This window comes from Silene latifolia, chromosome 8, assembly GCF_048544455.1.
Source record: "Silene latifolia isolate original U9 population chromosome 8, ASM4854445v1, whole genome shotgun sequence".
NCBI classification, from domain to species: Eukaryota; Viridiplantae; Streptophyta; class Magnoliopsida; order Caryophyllales; family Caryophyllaceae; genus Silene; species Silene latifolia.
In genome coordinates, this window is record NC_133533.1 from 8725973 (window position 1) to 8740136 (window position 14164).

Here is a 14164-nt window from a genome sequence, read left to right on the forward strand (position 1 = left end):
ACCAATCCATTAATCAACATCAATGTCCTATTGTATTCCTTTCAAGGCCCACAAGGATTAGGGCTAACTATCATACCTTTAATTCTCCACAAGAAATATCGAGACTCTCAAATGGAGTAGCTTAGGTTCATTCCATCCTATGTTCTAAGTTAGTACCCATACTGAATCATCTATAACAAACAAGCTCTCTATAGACATAAATCCCAAGGTATTTTCTCAACTCCCTAAACTCTCACATTAAGCACAACTAACAAGATTAACCAAAGGATCCCAAGTTATATTCTCCTATACCACTCAAACCTTAACCAATCAATTTCTCAACTCGTTCACGCCCTCCAAAGTTACATTCTCTCAAAACCGGGTTCTCTTGGACAAGGGAACTATCTGCGGTATAAAAGGAAAGTGTCCACATGGACTTTATTATAAGAAGAAGACGAACCTAAGATGAAACGGGAGAAAGAATTGAAAGGTAGTTACCTAGGCAAGATAAGAGGAATTTGAAAGACGAATGACTAACGAAAATGGAAGATTAAGGTAAGATACACTGAATACGAAAAGAAATATCAAGAAAGTGGAAGCATTCTACATTTGGCATAACCAACCTTTAGTGGCACCAAAACTAATAACTAACAATCAACAAACCTAACAATTAGCAATCACAAACAGACTACCACATAAAATCCTAATTCTACCCATCCTACCCTTCTCTCAAGTTTATTATTTTAAGGTCAAGTGATTTCTAAGTGGGGTGCACAAACGTGCATCGGGAGCAATAGGCTCTGATACCAACTGTGACACCCTTAAATCTAGCCTTAACTATATACGTAAATTCTACAGAAAAACTGGTAGGATATGTTTGTAAATGGTTCAACTAGTCCAAAAACCTGCAATTTCAAAAAATTTTCTAACTAAACCATTCACAACCAATTCCAACTCAAGAAGAGTGTCATAACCCTGCAACAGCTGATAAACTAACTTACATAAATAACTAAAGACGCGGAAATATATATGGATACAAACCAAAAATAAAAAGGGAGACATATGTCCCTTCAAATTATATACAAACCAAAAGTATAAAAGGTTTACTAATAGAATAGCCAAAACTAGGTCCAAGGTTCCTTGCTCACTAGCCGTCTGTGACCCCCAACAAAGCATCAACAACCTGTCAATCGCATTTTATACAAACACGAAAGCCACAATTCAGTGGGGAGTAACTTCGAGTCCTCCCAGCCACGAATCGTCAAAATTAATGTAACATGTAGTGTAACATGTAAACAATTTGATAAACCATTTACTTATCATGTATTCTAACAAATGACCCCTAAACTGACCCAACTAACTATCATGTGAATCATATAACAAATTGTAATCCAAACTCTATCAACCATAGCCGGCTTGCATCTCACCTTCTATGATTCATAGAATCATCAAACAAGAAAGGGCAATATATCAAAGACAGGCATAAGTTCTTAGCACCGTCAATAGTCACTTTGTAACTCAAGTCTATACCACGAGGTAGGGAAGGTAATCGAACCGGTATCTTGGCTCAGCGGTTACTATTAAGAAAACATGGCCAAGAGACAACACAACCCTAGCCTAAAAATCACAGAGACCTAGACATGCGGATACACACCACCGCACCCAAGACTCACAACTTTTTTAAAACAAAGTGAAGTGAGTACCCTAAGGACACCACCGAAGGGTCGGCTAGTACTTAAGCTGACCCCATACTATCAAAATTAGTACCTGAGGTCATGCCCCAACTTGGATAAACATCCACTAGTCAGGAACACAAAGGCTATCAAGCAGTGAACATATACTCGTCAGAGACTATAAAGACCTATCTATGATGAAGGCCGAAATACTCACCTAGAACCTAGTCACGGCTAGTCCCGACTTGAATATTTTAGCCCACACCACCCAAGACTCACCACACAAGTCAAGTAAGACACCCACTTAACCTTAAGAGGGCAAAAAGTCCTACCTACCCACATAAATTCTAATATTCTATCATGTGAAAGGCTATATAAATGTCTATTTATTTACAAGATACAATCCCAACAGTTCCTCAATAAGTATTCAATACTAACTTCCAATCCTAGCAATTATAACAATATAAAAGGCTTTAGGGGAAACTAGGGCCATTACTACAAAATAAGAAGCTATTTAATTTCAACTAACTAAATAGGAAGCTATTTAAATTCAACAAATTATACATGTGAAATAGAGATATAATAAATGGCCTAAAACAAGTAAAAGGCCGATTATCTAATTCATTCAACCGAATTTTTACCCGCAACCCTGACCTGCGGCAGTGCGGGTCAAATTGCGGTGACCAATCACTCAATTAATCGACATCGCATCGATCACCAAAGGGACTAAGGCTCGATTTTCGGCACAATCAACAAAACATTACAATTATCACTATAAAATTCATTTTGAGCCTATTAATTACCATTTCATTTTGTAAATTATCCTAACATGTGATAATTGTCAATATAACATAATTTTTCTACCCTTAGCATAACTTTTAGCTACTTTTGTGATTCTCTTAACAACTTTAACCAAGTATACTCATTCTATTTATATCCGTGATGAACCTAAAATGACGGACAAAGCATGGAAAACCGCGAATCAAGCAACGGACCGACCCGGGCCAACCCCAAGACCGGCCGGGGCTGCCGTGGGCCTTCCTGCTCTTTGCCGGACCTGCCGCACCATTTCTTCTCTTTTTTTTTTTCATTTTTATACATTATAAGACCGTCTGAAAATTAATTAATCGTCCCCAATTCAATTTTGATAATTTAAACTACCAAAAGGCACAAATTAAGCTTGCATGCAACTAAGTTTAACATGTGAAAAATTACTACCCAAACAAAAATTCACCAAACATACAAAAATCAAAAACATGTGACGATCTTTCGTCGAGTAACTCGAAATATGTTACCTTAAGCTAGAAAATGAGCAATTAGTCCTCAAAACCGAAACCCTAACCACAACTAACCGCTATCCTCTACAATATACGAGTCCCCGAACTCGTCTTCCAATCCTTCACCTAATTTAACAATAAAAAAAACACAAAAATTAAGCACAAAACCGAAATCACCGAAATTTGGTCTTAAAAGAACTTAATGAAAATTGAAATTAGAACATACTAAGTCGTAGATCGTGGCGAGGGGATTCCGGAAAGGTAAATTTCGCGAAAAACGGACAAGAAACGAAGATTTTATGGCGATTTTAAGCTTGATTTTATGTTAATGGTGTTTTGGGTTGAATTTGTGAGATGTTGATGATGATGATGGAACAAAATCAGAAAAAAGAAAGAAAAGAAAAGGGGTGTGCCGTGTAAGAGGAAAAGAAAGGAGAAAAAGTACGTGCGGAATTTTTAGTCGGGATTTTTAACGAGTCGGTTTTGACTCGTTTCAATAATAATTAAATCCGTAAGTCAAATGCAAATTCCGTCAAGTCCAAAGTCTTTAAACACGAGATTACAATAAAATTGAGTATTCATTCGACCCATTTCCAAATTCGTTTACCCAACGTTCAAACGAATTGTCATTTTCCCCCCGATACGCCCTTATTTCGAAATAAAAGATTTTACACGGTTTAAACTATTTTTAAACATTTCCAAACTATCAAAATAAATACTTTTCTTCAAAATATAATAAAATTATATTTCTTTGAATTATTTTTACTTTAAATACATTATTGTCAAATTTTACTTGATTAATTAATTATTTTCGAAACATATTAACGGTCCGAAATTTACGGGGCGTTACATTATGTGCCTCTGTCATGATAGTCTTTTTCAACTCCTCATCTTTAGGGACACACCACCTACCGTCAAACCTCAAACTACCATTGGTATGAATAGAGAATCGAGACATTGTCCCTTTCTCTACTCCAGCTCTCCACTCCATTATCTTAGGATCCAACGCCTGTTTACCTCGAATATCATCATAAAGATCAAGCTGCACTGTCAAATCTCCCATGGCATCTCCTTTCTGCATCATATGTATCCCAAACCTCGCTACCTCATCTCTCAACCTCATCAAAGATAGAGCTGTACACAAAGAATGTACACTCTTCCTACTCAAAGCATCTGCAACAACATTGGCCTTCCCTTCATGGTAGATAATTTCCATGTCATAATCGCCAATCAGCTCCATCCACCTCCTCTGTCTCATGTTCAACTTCTTTTGAGTGAAGATGTACTTGAGACTCTTGTAATCAGAAAATACCTTAAAGATTGCTCCATAAAGGTAATGTCTCCATATCTTGAGAGCAAACACCACTGCACCCAACTCCAGATCATGAGTAGGGTAGTTCTCCTCATAAGGCTTCAATTGCCTAGAAGCATAGGCAATCACCTTACCGTTCTGCATCAACACACACCTCAACGCATTCTTTGAGGCATCCGTATAAACCTCAAAGTTCTCAATCCCCTCAGGCAATGCTAAGATAGGAGCTGTGGTCAAACGCTCCTTTAAAGTTTGGAACGCCGTCTCACAACTCTCATCCCAACGAAACCTGTTCTCTTTCCTCATCAACGCTGTCATAGGTCTAGCTATCTTGGAGAAATCTTTCACGAACCGTCTGTAGTACCCAGCTAAACCCAAGAAACTTCTGATCTCAGCAACATTCTTTGGTGCTTCTCACCTTGTCACTGCCTCAATATTTGCCGGATCCACAGCTACCCCATCCTTAGAGATTACATGCCCCAGAAAAGCAACTTTCGCTAACCAGAACTCACATTTGGATAGCTTAGCATATAACTCATGCTCCCTCAAAGTCTGCAACACAATCCTCATATGCTCCTCATGCTCCTCCTTAGTCTTGGAGTAGACTAAGATGTCATCGATAAACACCACTACAAACTTGTCCAAAAACTGCCTGAAGATCCTATTCATCAAATCCATAAACACTGCCGGTGCATTAGACAACCCAAACGGCATCACCACATACTCATAATGGCCATACCTCGACATGAAAGCTGTCTTTGGTATGTCCACCTCTTTAATCTTCACCTGATGGTATCCCGACCTCAAATCAATCTTGGAAAAGACTGATGCACCACTCAACTGATCAAACAAGTGATCTATCCTTGGCAAAGGATACTTGTTCTTCACTGTCACTCGGTTCAGCTCTCTATAGTCTATGCCCAACCTCAAACTCCCATCTTTCTTCTTCACGAAAAGAACTGGTGCTCCCCACGGCGATACACTAGGTCTGATGTATCCCTTCTCTATCAGATCATCTAACTGCTTCCTAAGCTCCTCCATCTCCCTAGGACCCATCCGGTACGGTGCCTTAGAGATTGGCCCCGTCCCCGGTTTCAACTCAACTGTGAAATCTATCTCTCTCCTCGGTGGCAACCCTGGAATCTCCTCTGGAAACACATCCTCAAACTCTCCCACCACTGGTATCTGATCAACTGTCGGACTCTCTATCCGGTCATCTCTCACATGGCACAAGATCAAAGGACATCCCTTCCTGAGATAAGACTTCAAAGTAACAGCTGCAATCAACTTAACTTTGGGTTTGACCAGAAACCCAAGATAAGACACACTAACACCCTTATGGCCTCTCAAAGACACTTTCTTTTGATGACAGTCTATATTAGCTTTATACTTTCCCAACCAATCCATCCCCACTATCATCTCAAAACCGCTAAAAGGAAACTCTAGCAAGTCTACAGGTAGATCAACTTGCCCAACTATCATAGGTACATCCCTATATAACCTCCCGCATGATACAGACTCACCCGAAGGTATAAAAACTTCCTCACTAACAGACTCATATACCCTCAAACCCAACCGTTTAACATGACTCGAAGATACAAACGACTGAGACGCCCCCGAATCAAACAAAGCAAAGGTATGAATACCGTTAACAAGAAAAGTACCAGTGATAACGTGTGCACCATCTTCAGTTGCTTTCTTCTCCATCATGAACAGCTTTCCACTGGTCTTCTGTCCACCTCCCTGGACAGTACTAGCTGATGTGGTCGGCTTAGCACCCGACCCTTGATTGTTGTTGTTGTTCGTCGGTGGTTTCTGATAAGAATTACCGCCATTGCGGTTACCTCCACTCTGATAGCTCTGACTTCCCCGGTTTGACCATGATCCAGTCGGTCTATTGCTCGCATAACTCTGCGCAGATCTCTGGAAAGTTCCAGGTGCACTCGTGCACTCATGTCTCTTGTGGCCTACACCACCACAACCATAGCAGGTCGTTCCCCAACTACCACTAACACTTCCACGGCCACGCCCAAAGGAAGCCCCAGCACTGAACCCTGACCCAGAAGAAAACCCTCTAGATTGATTATGGTTTCCTTTCTTGTGACTAGATTGGCCACCACCCTCGCTCTCAGACTTTCTTTTCTCAACACCCACTCTCTCCTGAGCCATCTCTACTAACCTCTCAGCTCTTCCAGCCCTCTCATAAGCCTCCTTTACATCAGTAAGGACTCCTACAGGTAGCTTATCCATGATCTTAGGGGTCAAACTCCTCTCAAACCTCAGCGCCAGGTTCTCCTCACTCAAACCCATATCCTCAGCATACCTAGACTTCTCATTGAACTGTCTGTAGTCATCGGCCACAGACATGTCAGATGTCATCTTAAACCCATCAAACTCCTCTCTCAACTTACTCCTCACATGCTCCGGTACAAACTCTTTCCTCATAGCCTTACGAAACGCTTCCCAAGGTATAGCAGGTAAGCCTTGGTTTGCATACAACTCCTTAGAACTCACCTTCACTTTATCCCACCACTCACCAGCAGCTTCCCTCAGATAGAACGCAGCTTGTTATACTCTCATCTCATCAGGACAGTGAACCAAATCTAGTATGTTCTCCATCTCTCTATGCCAGTTATCAAGAAGGTTAGGCTCCCCAACCCCCTTGTACTCTTTCGGGTTAAACCTCGCTATATAGAGGCTGATTTTAGAGTGATCAACCTCCTTCTCCTTATCCTTATCCTTATCCTTTCCCACATTCTTTAAAGCCTCCGTAAGAGCATCCTGATGCTCCAACATCTTAACGATATCATCTATGTTCATAAGCTCAGCTCTCGCATACAAAGCATTCTTCTTGGGCGGCATCTTGAAACTATATCAGAAAAGGGGTGGATATAAACATACGCGCTAAAACCTCAAAACACGAAAGCAAGCTGCCCAGGACTTACTCGATCGAGTTCCTTAACCTACCCGATCGAGTAACGGGCTACTCGATCGAGTGCCCAACATACTCGATCGAGTGCCCCGACATCAGACCCCAAACAGACCTTCTGATCTCTAACAAACTCGACCGAGTAGCCAGGCTACTCGATCGAGTGACCCCCTACTCGATCGAGTCCCCGAGGTACTCGATCGAGTGCCCAAAAACACGATTCTGGATTCAAAATCGTCAAATACCCACCCGATCAAGTCAGTCCCACTCGATCGAGTCATGCTAACTCAAAAACGCTACCCGCATGCTATATCATATCCCAACATTATAAACAACTTATAAACCCCAACATTATATCATAACTAAGCATATAATGCTACACAACTCTTCATATAGCTAACGAAATAACTATATCATGTTATTAAACGCCACATAGTAAACATCCATCATGCTTCTCATTCCAACAACAGTTCTATATATCTCATCAATCTTTCTTTCACATTCTCAACTTTCTACTCCAAACATCCAACAATTACACACACTTCATCACATTCACACACAAGCTAACCAAACAACGCATACGACCTTGACATACTCCCCCCATGTGACCGGTTCAAAATTGTAGGGCAAGTTCGCGACTTTAGGACGTCTCCCAAGCCTTTGCATTAGCTCCTACAACCTTTACCCCGGGTTCATTTTAATTGACTCCCTATATTCATTAGATTTATTGGTTACATGTTTCGAGATCGTCGCTCTGATACCATTTGTAACACCTTCATACTCCAAGTGCCTTACCAGGACCACTCAGGTATAAGGATGTTACCATCTAGGTTACCCGAGGCATGATAATCATAAGACAATAACGAAACAACATTTAATAGTATAACTTTAGTGAAAAGTACAAACCAAAGCCAAATCCCAAAATACGGGTACAAGTTCTCAAACCAACTGTCTAATCAACTAAATGTAAAGTTTATTAAACTACTAAGCTACAAACAAGACTTCTATCATCGACACGGTGGCAATCCCAAAGAATCCCATGTGACTCAACTCAAACTCCGCTCAATTCTGCTCACCATCCCGAATGGATCACCGCAGGTTTTACAAACAACAACACGGGGTCAGTACTAATCACACAATCTATATATATCAACAATACGATAAACAAACAGCACACACCGTCACACACACAATCACACCAGTCCCATCAATCTCAATCACCGACTGTCCACTGGACCAGCCCTACCAGTGGGAGACCGCAGCCGTACCCACCAAATCCCCGCTATTGAGCGAATTCCCTGTTCATTAATGTGCACATCCCCTTCCGTGGCAGGTTCCACGAAAGGCAAAACTAGGGCGTGAAGCCACTCCCGCAAGTGACTCCACTCAACCGAGAACGCATCTCGAGAACCAGAGACAAACAATCACAATCAACAACTAACTGTCACAAACAACTACGATATTAATTAACAATCAACAATCTCAACACATCAATCATCTCATTATGGGACGAATACTGAGTAGGGAAACCCTACCTGGAAAGCACAACAATCAGACGGTCTCAACAGCTGTATCAAAATGCCTCTTCTACAAATCCTCCTCCTATCATACATACACATAATCACTACCAATCATAATCTACAACAAAACCCCCAAATCCCCATATTAGGGTTTAAACAACTTAAAGGAAATACTATAAAAACGGTACATAGGTCTTACCCTCGACGCAAGGATCTCAACGGTATAACGAAAGGTGAAATCCGACCTTCCAAACTCCGGGATTTGCTAACAATGCGATTAAAGTGAAGAACGTACTTTGTTTTCTTTCCTGACAGTAATTAGGTTTTGAAAAGGTGTTTAAGAACAATGACGGAAGTATTATATACCTTAATCGCATAATTAACAAAACCCGAGAAATAACTCCCCGTAAATCGGCTACTCGATCGAGTAGCTAAGGTACTCGATCGAGTGCCCCCTTACTCGATCGATTACCCATGTTACTCGATCGAGTACCCAACAGGTCAGAAACTTTTATAAAACGCAACTCACCCTTACTCGACAGAGTAAGGCCTACTCGATAGAGTATCCAGAGACTCATAAATCCGTAGTATTACACTTACATTGTTATATGGCTCGAAAATTTTGGCACAAATAAGGTCACCTTCCTTATTTGTTCTTGAACTTAAATGTAATGGATGATCCTCCTTAATCCCAAGTATTGAGATCCTCCTCTTGATTGCACCCAAAACAAATCCCTTAAAATAATATACTAATTAACTAGATTAGTGTATTATTATACCTTAAAATAGATTCTAATATTATCACTATTATTAGACTAGTAATCTAATATTTTTGATAATATTAGATGAACAAATTTCTATTTTTAAAAGTTTGTTTTAGAGAGAGGTAGTGGAGATAATATATGATGAATGCATGTGAATGAATGTATGAATAAGAGAACAAATTCTCTTCAAAATAAGGAGGGGAAACCGGTGGGGGTGTGTAAGAGCCAAGCAAGTGCATGCTCTTGCCTTTTCTTATTTATTCTTACCCAAAATGTAGGTATGTAAGATTAGGGTAGGATAGGTATGATTATTACATTTTATCACATAAAATAATATCGTCCACACTCCTTCTATCCTCCATTTCGGTCCATATGTATAAAATGGTGTGGACAGCGGGCCGCCCACGGGGGCGCTTGGTGAGGATCGAAAACAAGCGTTTGCATTTTGTATGGAGTCGCCACCAATTTTTATGGGAAATTGGAACCGTTCGAGTACCTCGTGTCATGTCAAGACACAAAGTAGTGACATGAACACTAAGCAATCGTTACCCTTAGCATTCTATGTCTAGAATGACTCTCGTGGATGCCAATGAACATGGGTGCTCACAGATATCTGGAGTAAGGGGTGAGGGTACGTATTAGGAAGCTCTTTTGATCGAACACCTAATCCCGCCCGCCTCGATAGCGGCCTCCACTAATGATTAGGGAAGTTATCCGTACTTGATATATCGTCGGCTATATGCATGCAATGCAACATCCATTAGATTAATCCTAACATGTGAAAAATTAGACTAAGTCGGTGGACAATTAATTAGCATACAATTGGGTCGAAGTAGGATTTAATGTTCATTTACATGCGAAAACATACAAACAATAAAAGAAATATAATAAATTACAATAATGAAAATTACATTAATTACAACGGATAGGCGATTTATGTCGAAAATACCTTTAAAACGGATAATTTGGGAAAAAGAATAAAAGAATAAAAATAACAAATCAACGAACAGGAATTAGCGTGATAATACGGATATTAGTTAATTAATACGTAGCCTAATTAATTACGTCAAGGCAGAAAAGGAGTTCGAGGCGTAACTCATCCCGGAACAAAGCGCAGAGATCGCGCCCTGGAAGAGGCGCGGCAGATGAATCTTGCGTCATTCCAAGGGTGAATTCCGCCGTGAAGTTTGAATCAAAACCGTTAATGTCGATTGGTGATTTTAATGATGGATTAGAATTATTTACTCGGATGGAAGTGTTTAACGGATTAATTACATATGAATGACGGTCATAAAAGCGATAAAACGCGGATGAGACAGAATATAACGAATTAATTACATGATGAAGCGATGTTAATGAATGAGTCCTCTGTTGAAATCAATTAACTAGTCTAAACATGATGAATGTACAATGAATATACGACAAACATGTGAATAAACAAACGAAAACTATATCAATGGCGAATTCCAGAAACTCAATATGGTTAAATTGAATCTCTAAAATCCGGGTTTGAATTTAATGACAAAAACCCGTAAATATTGATTATTTAGGATTTAAGTCGGATTTATGATGACTAAAACATATTAATGAATGATGAATTATATACATGTGATTATTAAACTATCATGTGAAAGAATAAAAAAACAAACAAATACAAATCAAATACGAACAAGAACGAATTACAGAGGACGAAGAAGAAGAAAAGAAGCAGGAACTGCGGCAACCTCACGAAGAGGCGCAGCAGGAACTGCGCTCCTTCGAAGAGGCGCAGAAGTTGCTGCATCTTTTCTCGACTGTCAGTCTTCTGAAAATCCGTAAAAAAGGGTTTAAAGACGGTTTTAGAAATCGGTTTTAATGAGGTATTTTCGACGTAAACCTTACAATGATGATACGATAATTAAAAATACAATAAATAAAGAGAATTATTACACCCTCAGACTTACATGTTGACGGAACGAGATGAACTAAGATATCGACTAGTGAATGCTCGACGCGAATGCAAGGAAAGTGCCCTCGTAAGAGGAAAACGATTGATTAATTAAGTTGATTGAGTGTAGTTGGTCAAATTGGTCGGTCATGCAACGGAGAGGCTGGTACCCGGAAATATCCGAGCTTACGTGGTCGAAAGTTCAAGCACGTAGGCGCCAATTAGTAAGAACGAAGTCTAGAATGCAAAGGGAGAAGAGAAGGGCGGACACTCGCGTGAGAAATATGAGGAGCGAAGGCTCCTATTTATACTAATCACGCGGAGGAATAGGGTTTCGGAGACTCTTTGGAAGTGAATCTCGGAAAGATATGAAAAAGATACGTAAATCATGCAAAGAAGGGCATGGGAAGAGGCGCAGCAGCCCATGCGTCTCTTGGAAGAGGCGCAAAGACTGCTTGCGTCTATTCCCGAGGAGGTTTCTCCCGTGAAGAAAGATTTCGCGTTTGAGTTATGGTAGGACGGAAATAATTCGATTATCTTATGAATATTACGGGATATTATTTGCCAAAAGATAAAATTTATGAAATATGGAATAGAAATATCCGAAACATTCCAGAACATTCCGACTCGGGATTTAACAGTTATCAGAAAATGGAGACGGTTTTTGACCAGGACTCCGAATGTACTCTAATTAATTATCGCCAAAACGACCGTATCGGGACGTAGATGACAACTATGAGGTCGACATTAATATTTGAGCAATCACTTGACGATAGTCTTACGAATTGTCACAAATCGTTCCGCGTATCAAACATGCGGCCCAATCATCACTTGGTGGTTTGCGGGAGGTGCGTAAACGAGGGTGTCTCAGAGCCCCCACTTTGACCGAGGCTTGGACAAGGCGAAAGTCAAAGTATAGCCATCAGGTCAATCGAAGATTACAACCGACGACTATGGCGACGCGAGGCGGCTCAAGGGGTCTGAGCCAAGGACCTGTCGTCGGGAACATTTTAGAGTCTGTCGACTATCGGGGAGGGTCGTTTAAAGTCCATTAGACTACGTAAGGAGGCTCGCCAGCCATAAGAAGAGACCATACCTGAGATACCCCTGGGTGAAACGGGACTGAAGACGCTTCGGTAAAACTCTTTGGCCTGAAGGTAACTCGGTGTCTGAAGACATTAGGGGTCACAGGGAACTTTGGTCGAACTCTGCGGGGAAACAAGAACTATTGAAAACAAGCAGGACGTCGCAGAAATCGCCGGGGAATCCGCTTGCGTCGGTCTCAAGCGAACTCTGGCGAAACTTGAGGTTGAATCTGCTTGCGTCGGTCTCAAACAAACTCTTACTGGGTAATATTGACGACTAGGAACATCTTGATCGTCGTGGGAGAAATCTCGAATGAGTAGTACTGCAAAATACTACGGCGCCGGATATAATGATCTTGAGCAATACTGCAAAATATCTTTCTTATTTGGATAAAAGGATTTGAGCAATATCGCAAAATATCTTGCTTATTTGGATATAATGCGGGCGGAACGAAACAAAATCATCGAAACGGACCAAAAGAATATAATAGCGTTGAGGAAGAGGCGCACCAAAGATGGGCCCACAAATAACGAACTCATAACGAATTTTTGAAAATCCGTATGGAGGGAACACAAGGAAGAGGCGCAGCAAGAGCTGCGTCTCTTGGAAAGGCGCAAAGACTTGCTGCGTCTTTTCCCCAAATTGGCTATTTTCGCGTAAAAACGCGAAATCGAAGGAATTGTATTTCATTATTTGAAACATAATTCTTGCATTTCTCTCTCAAATCTTCACCATTTCCGTCAAGGTTTGATCCAAAAGCTTGATTTAAAGATGACTAATCGAGGTATGTGTTCCAATCTTGCATTAATCGTCTTCATTTGTTGAATTTTGAGCCGCGAAAATTTAGGGTTTTCGACCCTTTTGATCGAAAATTTGGGGCTTTTCCCCCAAATGGATTTGCTTTGCCAAACTGATGCTAGAAATGGATAGTAGGTGATGTTAGGAACATAACCATGTGTTTGCTTCGAATTTTCATCGAGTTTTGAGCCTTTGAATGAATTTTGAGACGGTTTTACAGCTAAAGCGTAAATTGCTTCGAAAATGGCCTTAGGATTTCCCATTTGCGATGAAATTTGATATTTGGAATCCCTGGATGATGGGTAAACTTCCTACCATCTCAGAATTTTGGTTTGTGACAACTTTTTCAGGACACCTTTCTAGGCACAATCATTGTTATAGCGAAATCTTTCGCCGAATTTTCGACTTGAACTCGGAACTAGGTTTTGACTTGGACTTGACTTGACCCAATTTATCACATGAGTGATTGGGTTGGCGGGAATATGACCAAAGATGGCCGGAAAGGGGTGTTTTCGGTGGCTTCAAGGCTCGAAACCCCTTAACAAAGGCTTGTCGTCATGTGACGCGCCCGAATTTGCTTTAATGTTGCGGGTGATGAGGCTTCTTCTTCCGGGAGGACTCCCATAGAGATAGACGCTGCTTGTTGTTGAGGAGGCTTTAGAGCAGGCCTTACCGCCTGCGGTGATGGTCGCTGAGTTTCACGAGGAGGAGGCCGTCGAGGAGGAGGAGATCCCGAGACGAGCCAACATCGGGAGAGGGAGTCGTCGGCTGAGGGGAGCTCCTTCGTGGGCTGAGACCTGGGAGAGTAGACACCTTGTGTGGGCTGCAGAGGGTCACCTGTCCTACAGGACGGTGAAGAGTCTGGTAAATAGGAATTCACTACTCATTACCTATCCTCT

At 41.0% G+C, this 14164-nt stretch overlaps 1 long non-coding RNA gene across 1 annotated transcript; it reads right to left on the reverse strand.

Annotated features, from left to right (window-relative positions):
- Nucleotides 1-967: 967 nt before the first annotated feature.
- On the reverse strand, nt 968-3696 carry LOC141594081 (uncharacterized). Its single transcript, XR_012521999.1, has 3 exons — nt 3156-3696; nt 2948-3055; nt 968-1162 (listed from the first exon to the last, which is right to left on the reverse strand). It is a non-coding gene; the product is annotated as an uncharacterized LOC141594081 (long non-coding RNA).
- Nucleotides 3697-14164: the final 10468 nt, after the last annotated feature.